The sequence below is a fragment of the Tamandua tetradactyla genome, chromosome 15, assembly GCF_023851605.1.
Source record: "Tamandua tetradactyla isolate mTamTet1 chromosome 15, mTamTet1.pri, whole genome shotgun sequence".
NCBI classification, from domain to species: domain Eukaryota; kingdom Metazoa; phylum Chordata; class Mammalia; order Pilosa; family Myrmecophagidae; genus Tamandua; species Tamandua tetradactyla.
The window spans coordinates 86,243,201-86,256,000 of record NC_135341.1 but is presented as its reverse complement, the minus strand read 5'-3'; the positions used below and the strand labels follow the sequence as shown (position 1 = coordinate 86,256,000).

Genomic DNA, 12,800 nt, shown 5'->3' with positions numbered 1-12,800 from the left:
TGGCCTTTTAAAAAACGAGGAGTTTAATAAATTACAAGTTTACAGTCTAAGCCCATGAAAATATCCAAATTAAAGCAAGGCTATAAAAATGTCCAATCTAAGCCATCCAGAAAAAGATCACTTGGTTCAAGAAGGCCAATGGCATTCAGGGTTTCTCTCTCAGCTGGAAAGGCACAAGGCGAGATCTGCTAGTTTCCTCTTCAATGGCTTGCCTGGGGCTCTGTCCGTCCTGTTGGCTCTGTCAGTTCTGGTGGCTCTCGTGGCTTTGTAGCTTTTCCCAAAATGGTTCCCTCTTAAAGGGCTCCAGGAAGTAACCCACCTTGAATGGGTAGAGATACAGCATAATGAAATCATCTGATCAAAAGTACCACCCATACTTGGGTGGGTCATATCTCCATGGAAACAAAAAAGCTCCCACCCAGCAATATTGAATGAGGATTAAAGGACACGGCTTTTCGGGAATCCACAACAGATTCAAACCAGCACACTCATGGCACAGAAATCATGAGCTTCATATTTGCACTGAAGCTCACCCCCTTGCCCCTCAAGTCCTGTGTGGAGCAGTCCAGGTAGATTCTGTATGTGCAGTACGTTTGTGTAATACCTGAGGAATCTCAAGCTTAAGAAACTTGAATCTTTTGAAATGGGCTGCAAGCAAACCTGCCCTGATGTTTTTCCCAGAGAAATTATTGTTATTAAATTGGACAGTAAACAAAACAGGTCTCTTACCTGGAAGGAGAGACCATCTCCATCTTTTTTTTTTTAATTTATTAGTTAAAGAAAATTAAGAACAAACAAAAACATTAACGTATCATTCCGTTCTACATATATAATCAGTAATTCTCAATATCATAACATAGTTGCATATTCATCATTTCTTAGAACATTTGCATCAATTCAGAAAAAGAAATAAAAAGACAACCGAAAAAGAAATAAAACAATAACAGGAAAAAAAAATTATATATACCATACCCCTTACCCTTCACTTTCATTTATCACTAGCATTTCAAACTAAATTTATTTTTACATTTGTTCCCCCTATTCCTTATTTTTATTCTATATGTTCTACTCATCTGTTGACATGGTAGATAAAAGGAGCATCAGCACACAAGGTTTTCACAATCACACAGTCACATTGTGAAAGCTGTATCATTATTCAATCATCATCAAGAAACATGGCTACTGGAACACAGTTCTACATTTTCAGGCAGTTCCCTTCAGCCTCTCCATTACATCTTGAACAACAAGGTGATATCTACTTGATGCATAAGAATAACCTCCAGGATAACCTCTCGACTCTGGAATCTCTCAGCATTGACGTTTTGTTTTGTCTCATTTCACTCTTCCCCCTTTGACCATCTCTATCTTGCAATGAAGGCCACAGTGCATCTACTTGCAAGAGAAGCAGAAATGGAAGGGATCCATATAGAATTGATTCCAATAAGTTCATTCTCTTTACTGTGATGATATTTCACTAATGTATATATACCTCAAAATTCATCAAATTATTTATTTTGAGTAGGCGAAGTTTATTCCATGTCCATCATGCCTCAATACAAGTGAGAAAAAAAATCTCGTTACCCAGATGTGTTGGGGACAGCAGCCTCAGCGTCCTTAGGGTGCTTTTTCCAGGAAAGCAGATTTCCAGGCCTCCTCCCAGACCTATGAATCAGAATCTGTATTTTAACAAAGTCTCCTGGTGTGTAGTGTTTTAACTTTTTATTTTGAAATAATTTTAGACTTACATAAAAATTGTAAAAATAATACAGAGAGCTCCTGCCTACCCTTCACTCAGCTTCCCCTAATTTTAACATATAACCATCATGCAATTATTGAAAACAGAAAACTAACATTGATATAGTAGTATTAGCTAATCTACAGACCATATTTGAATTGTGCCAATTTTCCAACAAATTTCCTTTTTCTGGTCCAGGATCTGATGCAAGATCTCAAATTGCATTTAATTTTCATGTCTCCTGAGTCTCCCCCAATCTGTGACAACTCAGTTTTTCTTTCTCTCATGGTCTTGACATTTTTGAAGCACACAGGGCAGTTATTTTATCAAGCACCTCTCAATTTGGGTTTGTCGCATGCTTTCCTGTGATTGATCTGAGCTTCTGCATGTTTATTAGAATACTACGGAAGAGATGTTGCAGTTTTCTCAGGGCCTCCTGTATTGCATGTACTCATTACTGTCAGCATGTCTTAGTACTGATCATGGTAACCTCGCTCATTTGAGCTAAGTGTTATCTGCAGGTTTTTTCACTATAAGATTATTATTTTTCCCACTATGTTAAGAAGCTGGGGTGGGGGTGGGGGTGTGTGTGGGGGTGGATACTTTGAGATTAGGTAGCTATCTAGTTTCCCATCACATTTTCACTCACTAGGTTTAGCAGCTGTTGATCGTTGCTGCCTGCAAACAATGGTTCCCATGGGGTTTGTCTAATGGGGATTTTTCATTTCCATTAGGCTTCTATATTTACTCATTGGAATTCTACTGTAAAGAATAGCAGTCTGTATCCATTTGTTTGTTATTCAATTACTTATGTCTGTTTTGGTTATCTCTTCTGCCCCATTTCACAGCCTCTTGGCTCACTTTTTTATCCTATTGTTGCTGCAGTGACCAGCTGTCCAGGTGTCTCCTGGTGGCACCTCGCCTCAGCTTGCCTTCACTTATCTCTTGTTTTCTGAGCTGAGATTTCTGTCTCCCAGCTGGAATACTTATCTGAACCCACTCAATCACTTTCACCCCTGGTCAAACCTGGAGGTGTCAGAGAGCTGGCACGCTGTGGAGCAACTTGTAAGCAATGGGGATGGAACCAATGTACAGATGTGCCACTGTCCCGTCCCCCAGATGGACGTCTCTGAGGCATGTTCTCCGTGGTAGCTCGTCAGAGAGTCTCCTGCAGGATGGGCCGCCATGGGCCTCCGTGGACCTCCTTCAGGGTGGGCCTCTGTGGGCCTCTGTGGACCTCCATGGACCTCTGTGGGCGTCTATGGGCCTCTGTGGACCTCCTGCGGGGTGGACCTCCGTGGACCTCTATGGGCTTCTGTGGGCTTCTGTGGATCTCTATGGACCTCCGTGGGCCTCCGTGGGCCCAGCTGTGGTGGTCTCAGCAGCACATCCTTAAACCCACTTTCCCTCCTTCAGGTTCCCTGCTGTCTAGCCCAGCACTCCTGTTCTTTGGATTCATCTATCAAAATTACCTGCACATAAGAGCTTCTCTCAGGGGAAGAAGGGACGGAGACTAGGCCAAGATCTGTGCCTTATCAGTTGCTAAGTATTTTGCTTCTCACCCTTGTATGTAACTAATGACATGTGCAAGAATATTCATAGTGGCAGATTTTATAATGGATAAAAAAGATGTAAAGGACCCAAATGCCCTATCAATAAGAAAATGGATTATGTAAATTGTTATTTTTGTGTGAAAATGAATAAATTGCACTTAGCAAGAGAGATGATGTTAAACATAATGTTGAGGAAAAAAGGGTTTGTGGATAAATAATGGCTTGGCACCAAATACATGAGGTGCAAAAACATGCGAAACTAAAGAAGAGATTTGGCTAGGAGCACACAGGTGTCCAACTCAGAAAGAGAAACCCGGGATGGCGGTGCGGCCTGGGTGCCGGGCTCCTCTGGGAGGGCAGCGGGGCTGGTGGGGACGCCGGGGCGGCAGCTCTCCTCCTCAGGCTGCTGTGAGGGTCCAGCCAGAGTCCTCCGGCCTCACATCGCTTACTGTACATGTCTGAGGATGAAGAAGATATTTTATCGTAAAAAGGGCTTTAGGTTTGGGATTAAGAAGCTGCCTTTATTCCACGTGGCTGTGAAACCCTTCCCGTCCCCTAACAGTCACCCCAGAGGTGGACTGGCCTGGCCCCAAGGTGGCCCGACTGCCCACAGGACGTGTCCCCAGGGCAGGTCCGACCTGACGCTGGGTGTGTCGTTTCCCTTGGCAGCCCCGGGCAGATTAGGTGCCACGGGGCACTTAGAAGCAATCCTCTCTGGACCCCGCTGACCCTGGGCTGTGTCTGATGAGAAGCTGTGACCCAGCGTGTGGCTGCCTGCCCTGCGGCACGCCAGGAAGCGTGCTGGAAAAGCGGCCTACACTGCGCCCCAGAGCTGCGGGTCTGAACCCCGGCTGGAACCCCCTACGACTCCTGAGCGCATCCGTGTGGGAGAGGCCACAGGCAGGTGTCCTCACAGCCCACGCAGAAAAGAGCGTCCAGCGCCAGGAGTGGATGTGAGGATGGAGCGGTGGCAGGTCACCTGGTCTGTGACAGGTCACCAGGTCTAACTGTGGCAGGTCACCTAGTCTATGGTGGCAGGTCACCAGGTCTAAATGTGACAGGTCACCAGGTCTAACGTGGCAGGTCACCTAGTCTATGGTGGCAGGTCACCAGGTCTAAATGTGACCGGTCACCAGGTCTAACGTGGCAGGTCACCTAGTCTATGGTGGCAGGTCACCAGGTCTAAATGTGACAGGTCACCAGGTCTAACGTGGCAGGTCACCTAGTCTATGGTGGCAGGTCACCAGGTCTAAATGTGACCGGTCACCAGGTCTAACGTGGCAGGTCACCTAGTCTATGGTGGCAGGTCACCAGGTCTAAATGTGACCGGTCACCAGGTCTAACGTGGCAGGTCACCTAGTCTATGGTGGCAGGTCACCAGGTCTAAATGTGACAGGTCACCAGGTCTAACGTGGCAGGTCACCAGGTCTAACGTGCCAGGTCACCAGCTCTCAAAGTGACAGTCACCAGGTCTAACGGGGCAGGTCACCTGGTCTAGCTGTGAGGGAGGCTGGTCTTCCTCACACGGCGCTTGGCCCCCTAGTGGACAGCCCACACAAATGCAAGTGGGAGATTGACCCTCCTTCTTCCCCGACGCCCTCGGCCGCCGCACTCTCATCCCTTCCATAACACCTGCTCTTCTTCCCTTACGCACCGAAGAGACAGTAGCGAATACAGGGTGACAAGGCTGTGACCCCCCCAGAGTCACAGGATTCGGACACGAAGTGCGCAGTCACGAGTCCGGTGAGTGTCAGGAAGGCCGTCTGAGTCGCAGCGGAGCACAGCTGGGGTGGGGCTAGACGAAGCTTTTCCGGAGAAAGTAGTTAAGCTTAGACAAGAACTAGGGGATCGCTCGAAGCACCAGAAACACCAGATTAATGGAGCTTTTTGGACATTTATATTTACTTCTCCAACGCCCGCCACTGTTTCGGGCATACAGTAACTACTTCCTAAGTTTTTGCTGAATCAATAAGCTCGATTCTATCACGGTTTAGACATCTACTCGCCAGAACCGGGAGATGGTGGAAGCTTCATTTTCCTTTTCAGAGAGAAGAGGATCCTTTAATGGGGAAGTGAGAACGAAGAGGGAAAATTGACTGTTGTGCAAATTGCTCAGCTGGAGTTATGAGTGGGAAGGAAAATTTGATTTACATGAAGTTTTCCTCCCTGTGGCAACTTGATGATTTATTCTGTTCTAGAGAATTTTCAGTTTTTGGCTTCAAAACCAGGCTGTTCCTTATTCTGAATTTCTTGGCCTGCTGTGAAATCGGCTTTTATTGTCTTTTACAGCACGTTCTGATGAGCTCATGGAAATTCACAGCTAGATCACACCAGTATATGGGAAATTTGAAACTTGGTCCATTTTACGTTGTGGTATTAGGAAGTGTTGTGAAACACCTACACATTTTTTTCAAAATCAATATTATTGAATGATTATAACAATTTCCATCATTTCTTGAATATTTACTATATATATTATATAAGCAAAATCCTCATATTAACTGCAAGAAAGGGGAACTGCATGAAAATTGTCGAATACTGCCAATTTCATATGATTCAATTTAGTATTACCTTCACTTCACTCTTAACCTTAGAAACATTAATCCCCGATTTCTAAACCATACCCTTACCGCATAATTGGGCATACTTTTTTTTATAGATAAGAGATATACTGACAACTACAGCTTCTCAATAATGCCTTGCCGCCTAGTATAGTCCCCGAGCCCCAGTGTGTACTTGCACCATCGCTGCCTGACACGTGTATTGGGGGTGGGAGTCCCGTTCCCTGGCTGACCCAGTTCCTGGAAAGGGAGGTTCTGTCCGCCTCAGTCGTTTTTGCATCTTCAGTGCCTAGAGAGTTCGATAACTATTTGCTAAATCAAATTGAATATAACCTTAACAAAATTTCTTGTAGGCACTAAATAGATCCTTATGATTTGTTAGTGGAAAATGTAAGTTAATCGCTCCTCCGGGATTTTGGCATTTCAGGACTGGGGGAGTCCTGCATCCGGCGTTCTTGGATTCCGAGCCCTTTACCTAAGCGCAGTTACGCAGAAATTGTCCCCCACAAAGATCCACGGTGCTCTCGCCCCTCCATCCTCGTTTAACTGCTGTCTTCCTTGATCACCGTTTTTAATACTGAAGCCACCTGTGAGCACCTTCTATAATTAATTTTTCCGTAGCCTTGCCAGCATGTAACTTTCTATTCTGCTTATTTTTTCTCTATGGTCTTTCCCACCCCACTAGACCGCAAGCTCCACCGAGGCCAGCGGGTCTGTTTTGTCCACAGGTGTGTCCCAAGCATCAAAAACAGTGTCTGCCCTTGTGTCTGATGCTCCTTTTATCCGTGTATGGGCAGATGAGTAAAAAACAAAGATGAAAAACAAATAACAGGGGGGATAAGGTGTAAAATGAATTGGGTAGATGGGAATACTAGTGGTCAATGAGAGGGAGGGATAAGGGGTAGGGGACACATGATATTTTAATTTTTTTTCTGGAGTGAGGCCAATGTTCTAAAATTGGCCACGGTGATGTGATATGTGAACCGCTGGCTGTACACCATGGCTAGACTGTACGTGCGTGAAGGGTTCTCAATACACTTTTTTTTAAAGACATACTTATCAAGTGAAAAGTAAAAAAGAGCGTTTATGGGAACAGAGAAGCGCGGGAAGCCCGGACCCGCGCCGACTCCGAAGAGGGCGGGGCGGTGTGGCGCGCGGCCCCGCCCCAGGCGGGAGGGTTGGGGCAAGGTTTGTTTATCTTCGCACGCACGGCCGGCTCGGCCAATCCGCCGCGGGCAACGCCTTGCGTCATGCGTCCAGCGGACCAATGGGTGCGCCCCGTGCTGTCCCGCCGCCAAAGGGGGCCACAACGGCCCGACGGCGCCTCGTGGGCTCGGGGCCGCGGCGGGAGCACACTTGCCGGCCGGTCGCTGCCCCGCGGGGCCGGGAAGGGCAGCGTCCCGCGCTTGCTCCGCTCGCGGCGCGGGGTGACCGCCGTGGGCCCGCCCTCTGTCCGCTCCGCCGCCCGGCCCGCGCCGCGGAAGGGCCGCGTTCTCCGCGGGCCTCGGAGGCGGGGCTGGCCGGTCGCTCCTCCTCCGTCGCGGGGCCGGGTGTGGTGTTCCTGAGGGACGCCCTGGAGGCCAGTGGAGGGAAGGGCCCCGCGCCGCGGTCCTCCTTCCCCGGAGATGGCCCCCTCACGCAGACGCAGCCTCCGCCCGTCCTCGGCGAGGCAGAAGCACGACCTCGGTGCCGCTCGGGACGACCCGGAGAAGTCGGCGTGGAGGACGGCCCGCGGCAGCCCGCCTCCCCGGTCATTGGGCCGCCTGTCGCGCGGCGGAGACACCGCCCCCGTGGCTGCGCGCGCCTGCCCCCCCCGCCCCGCCCCGCCCCGCCCCCAGCCCGGCGGAGATGCGCCGCCCGGAGCCGCCCCCCGCACGCGCCTCCCGGGGCCCCCAGGGCCGCGCCGCCCGCCGCCTTCTGGGAGTGCAGGGGCAGCGGCAGCGATGGGGTGCGTACGTTGGCTCGTCGAGTTCCGAGACTTGCTAACCCTCCCTTCTCAGCTTTCCTCCTTTCTGCTTGTTTACGTAGGAAAGAAAGCTGAAACTTTCTAGTGTGCAGGACTTCGCATTGCCATTTTGTGATCCTGTCATTTTCCGCCAACTCCTGTGAATGTGTGGTCCAACGGGCTCCTTCGTATTTTCCCGTTACAGCCGAAATTCTGAAACTACCTGGTCTGTGTACGCTGCAGTGCAGCTTGAAATGGGGTGTAGCAATAAGCTCACCTTTCATGTGGAAAGCGTGTGCTTGTGGATCAAAGCTGTACGCTAAAACATACCCTAAAATGTTCAAAGAGCAACTTGTTTAATTAGGAATTGAGATGTTAGAAATACTGTCTTGTTTTGTACATAATGCATGAATTATATTTACATAGCACTTAGCTGTTTTAAACATTTTTTATTATGATATATATACAAATCAATAAATTCCAACGTTCATTGTATCCAGGAGTTATAGAACAGATTTCAGAGTTTGGTATGGGCTACTGTTAACAGTTTTAGGTTTTTCCTTCTAGCTGTTCCAAGACACTGGAGATGAAAAATATCAGTATAATGATATTATATTGTTTATGTTATATTGTTAAATCCTGTCATCTCTGTTACAACTCCTCCTTCTCCTTTCATCCTTCTCCCAGTCTTTATGGGTTGTTTGGGTTATGCCCATTCTAACGTTATCATGTTGGAAAGGGGTGTCAAGAATATGGGCTCAGAAGATGGAACTAGTGAGACTGGCTTCTCTGGTTTTCAGGACTTATCTAGTCTAGGATCTCATCTGGAGGTTGTGTGTTTCTGAAAAGCAACCTTAATTCGTGAAATTTTTGTAGACTCTCACATAGAGTCGTAGGTGTTCTTTAGGGTTAACAGGAATGGTTTTGGTCACAGTTTGCAGACCTTGGTAATTAGCAATAGCTAGCTGAAGCTTGCATAAGAGCAGCCTCCAGAATAGCCTCTTGACTCTGTTTGAACCCTTTTAGCCACTGACACATTGTTTTGTTACAGTGTTGTTCCCCCCTTTGGTCAAGAAGGTGTTGTCTCTTCTGTGGTGCCAGGTCCAGGCTGGTCCCTGGGAGTCATGTCCCATCCTGCCAGGGAGACTTTCACCCCTGGATGTCTTGTCCCACGGTAGGGGGGAAGGGCAATGATTTCACTTGCAGAGCTGGGCTTGGAGAGGGAGGCACATCTGAGCAACAAAAGAGGTTTTCTGGAAGTCACTCTTAGGTATAACTATAGGTAAACTTAGGCTCTCTGCTACAGAAATAAGCTTCACAAAAACAAGTGTCTAGGCACTTTGCTATTTTAAAAGGCTTTTTATGTATTTGAGAGTTTTTAGAACATGGTAAGCAAATAGAGTAAGAAAAATAAAATAAACAAAAAAGGTGGTGAACTAGAACCTAAGTATTCTGATTTCTAGTCCATTGTTTCTTTTATCATTATAATTAGAGAAATTGTTGGTTTTCAGAACAATCATGTAGAAAGTACAGAGTTCTCACAAACCCATATACCTCCCCTCTACCTGCATGCCTGTCGTTTTCCATATTACTAACAGATTGCATTAGTGTGCTGCTTTTGTTTCAATTGATGAAACGGTATTACTGTAGATAAACTATTAGTTGTAGGCCATAGTTTACATACATTAGGGTTCATTCTTCAGGTTGTTCAGTTCTATGGTTTTTTAAAATTTTTATATGATAACATATAGATACAACTAAGAATTTCCCATTTTAACCACTTTCAAATATACATTTAAATGGTGGTAATTGCATTCACTGTGTGCTACCATCACTACCATCTGTTATGAAAACTTTTCCATCACCACGTAGAGAAACTCTTTACCCGTTAGCATTAATTCTTCAGTCTTTGACTCCATGGCATCCTCTGGTAACCTGTGTTCTAGTATTTGACTTTATGAATTTGCACATTCTAATTATTTCATATCATTGAGATTATACAATATTTGTCCTTTTGTAGCTGACTTATTTCATGCAACATGATGTCTTCAAGGTTCATTTATGATGTAGCATGTACCAGAACTTCATTCCTTTTTGTGGCTGAATAATATTCCATCATATATATATATATACCACATTTTGTTTATCCATTCATTATTTGATGGACACATCGGTTGCTTACCTCTTTTGGCAGTTGTGGCTAATGCTACTATGAATATCAGAGTGTAAATATCTGTTTGAATCTCTGCTTTCGATTTTCCTGGGTATATACCTAGCGGTGGGATTGCTGGATCATATGGTAGTACTCTAGACTTCTGAGAAACAACTAAACTCTTTTTCACAGTGGCTGCACCGTTTTGCCTTGCCACCAGTAATGAATGTATATTCCTGTTTCACCACATCCTCTCCCACACTTATTATTATTATTTTTAATAGTGTCCATTCTAGTGGGTGTGAAATGGTACCTCATTGTGGTTTTGATTTGCATTTCTCTAATGGCTAATGATGTTGAGCATCTTTTCATGTGCTTATTAGCCATTCGTATATTCTCTTTAGAGAAATGGCTATTCTAGTTCTTTTGCCCATTTTTTGATTGGGCTGTTTTGTCTTTGTTGTAGAGTTGTAGGATTTCTTTATATATTCTGAATATTAAACTCTTATCAGATATATGTCTTCCAAGTATTTTCTCCCATTCCATAGGTTGTCTTTTTGCTTTCATGATGAAGTTTTTTGATGCACAAAAATTTTTAATTTTGATGAGGTCCCATTTCTCTTTTTTTCTTTTGTTGCTTATGATTTTGGTGTAAAGTATAAGAAACCGTGGCCTAACATAAGAAAACATGTTTTATTCTAGGGTTTGTATAGTTTGGGTTCTTATATTTAGATCTTACATCCTTTTTGCATTAATTTTTGTAAATGGTATGTAGTAAATGGTATCCATTTCTCCTTACACCATTTGTTGAAGAGATGATTCTTTCCCCCATTGAGTGGACTTGGCAGCTTTGTCAAAAATCATTTAGCTATAGATGTAAGAATTGATTTCTGAACTCTCAATTTGAGTCTGTTGATCTATATGTCTGTCCTTGTTTTAGTACCTTAGTCCTAAAGTAAGAATAAAAGGTGGAAAGGAGGAGTTCAAGATGAATTTTTAAAAGCACAGGGGGGAAATTTCTAATTTGGCTATTAAATATGAGATCTTACATTAGCTTCTTATTTGTTTTATCTTTAAGCTTAGGTACTTTTCTTTAAAAAAAAAACCCTTTAATAATGCCATATTATTCATGAACTTATTCACAGTCAGATAATCTACATTGTTACTTGGAAAACTTGATTTTATTTTTTTCTGTCTTTGTCATCATTCTTTCAACTCCTATGTGATAGCTGAGACCCATGCTGATATCTATCAGAAGACATAGTGTTAGTAGTTTTTAGATTATTGAATGTTTAAGATTATTAAATATCCCCTACCTGCCCTTCATACTTGAATCCTTTCCATTTTAATTTTGGATTCATGACTCTTTAGAGCTTAAGCAGGTTTGTGAAAAGTCACAAATTTTATGCAAAATCATATGCGTTTTTATAGCTTTTTTGGGAGGTGATTGTATGCTGTGAGAGACCTGCATCCCTAAAAGATTAAGAACTGTTCCTGCTAAATGGTCTTTTAGGTCCGTGTCCTCCTGAGGCATGCTGACCTTTGCACACCTTTAATTTTTATAAAATTATTTCTTTTACTCAACTGGAAATGATATCCTCACTAGTTGTAGTTTTGTTTCTTCTGTATTGTAGATTTTCAATTATTTGAAGATTACTATATTTTACTAATTATCTTATTCTCTAGACAAAATATTCTGTATATTCTCTAGACAAAGTATTCTGTCTTTAACCCTTTAAATCATTTTTTAAAAATTGAACCCTTTGTAATGCTGATTATTTACTTGTGGATTTTTTTTCAGTTCATCCATATTCTTCAAAGTGTGACATCCACTTGTAGTTCATTGGGAATTAATCCATTTAGGAGACTCTGGTTTTAAAGCATGTATGTTAGCGTCGAGTAGATTGTGTTCTTTGGCACCCACATCACAGTTCATTCATAATAGTGATTGTTGAGAGGTGGACTGTGGAGCCATACTGCCTGGGTTTAAATCCTGTGTCTGCAGTTTATTAGCCGGGTGATTACACGGGTAAATTATTTAAACACACTGGGACTCAGTTTCCTCATGTATAAATGGGGTTAATAATAGTACCTATCTCATAGGGTTGTTTTAAAAATTAAATAAATGTGTACATGTGAAGCATTTAGAATTGTCTCAAGCGTTTAAAAGTTATATGCAAATTACCTGTTATTATTGATTTTGTAATTAGGTAAAATTCTTGGATAGTTTTGTCTATGCTGCTAAGTCATACTCTCCCTATTCTTTAATAGAATATTTCTGGTAAGACTTTATGTTTATCTGTATTAAATTTTATCCTGTCACAATGGTTCCAGTCTGTTAATATTGTAAAAAATTCTGATTTGTTCACCCAGTAAATAGGTTTCTCAGTCCGTAGGTTTGGCCATAGATTTGATAAACTGTATTGTTGATAGTGCTAACATAGCCATCATGCGAGTGTTTTGTGAAAGTGTTGACTAGGAAGGGTTGAGAGAAGAGCCCATTGGTATAATACTAGAGACCTCTCTTGGTTGATAAAAAAACAAACTCATAAATTCTTTTGTTTAAGTTTCAGTCAGAAATCCACCCATTTTATCATTATCCTTCTCATGTCTTCAAGTTTTTAGTAGGAATCTATGAGGAACTTTGACAGTTGCCTCACTAAAATTCTGACAGTTTTATATGCTTGATTTTTCTACCCTATTGGTTTAATAGAGCTTTAGTTTGTCATTACTTTTTCATAATTAAGCTTTACTGATTTCTAGTTGTGTATGTTGATTACTCCTTTTGCTAAGCATTCGCAAACCTCTGTCAGCAGTGATTCTGGAATGTTGTTTAGAATTGCATTTAACTTGA

The 12,800-nt window shown here is 43.6% G+C and overlaps 1 protein-coding gene across 4 annotated transcripts in view; it reads left to right on the top strand.

Moving 5' to 3' along the window:
• The first annotated feature begins 7,711 nt into the window (after positions 1-7,711).
• Positions 7,712-12,800, top strand: part of TFDP2 (transcription factor Dp-2) — a 218,285-nt gene continuing 213,196 nt past the window's right edge. For all 4 annotated transcript variants that reach the window (XM_077130301.1, XM_077130302.1, XM_077130300.1 and 1 more), the window contains exon 1: positions 7,712-7,797. The gene's annotated coding sequence lies outside the window, so the exon portion shown is untranslated. The remainder of the gene's footprint in view (positions 7,798-12,800) is intronic.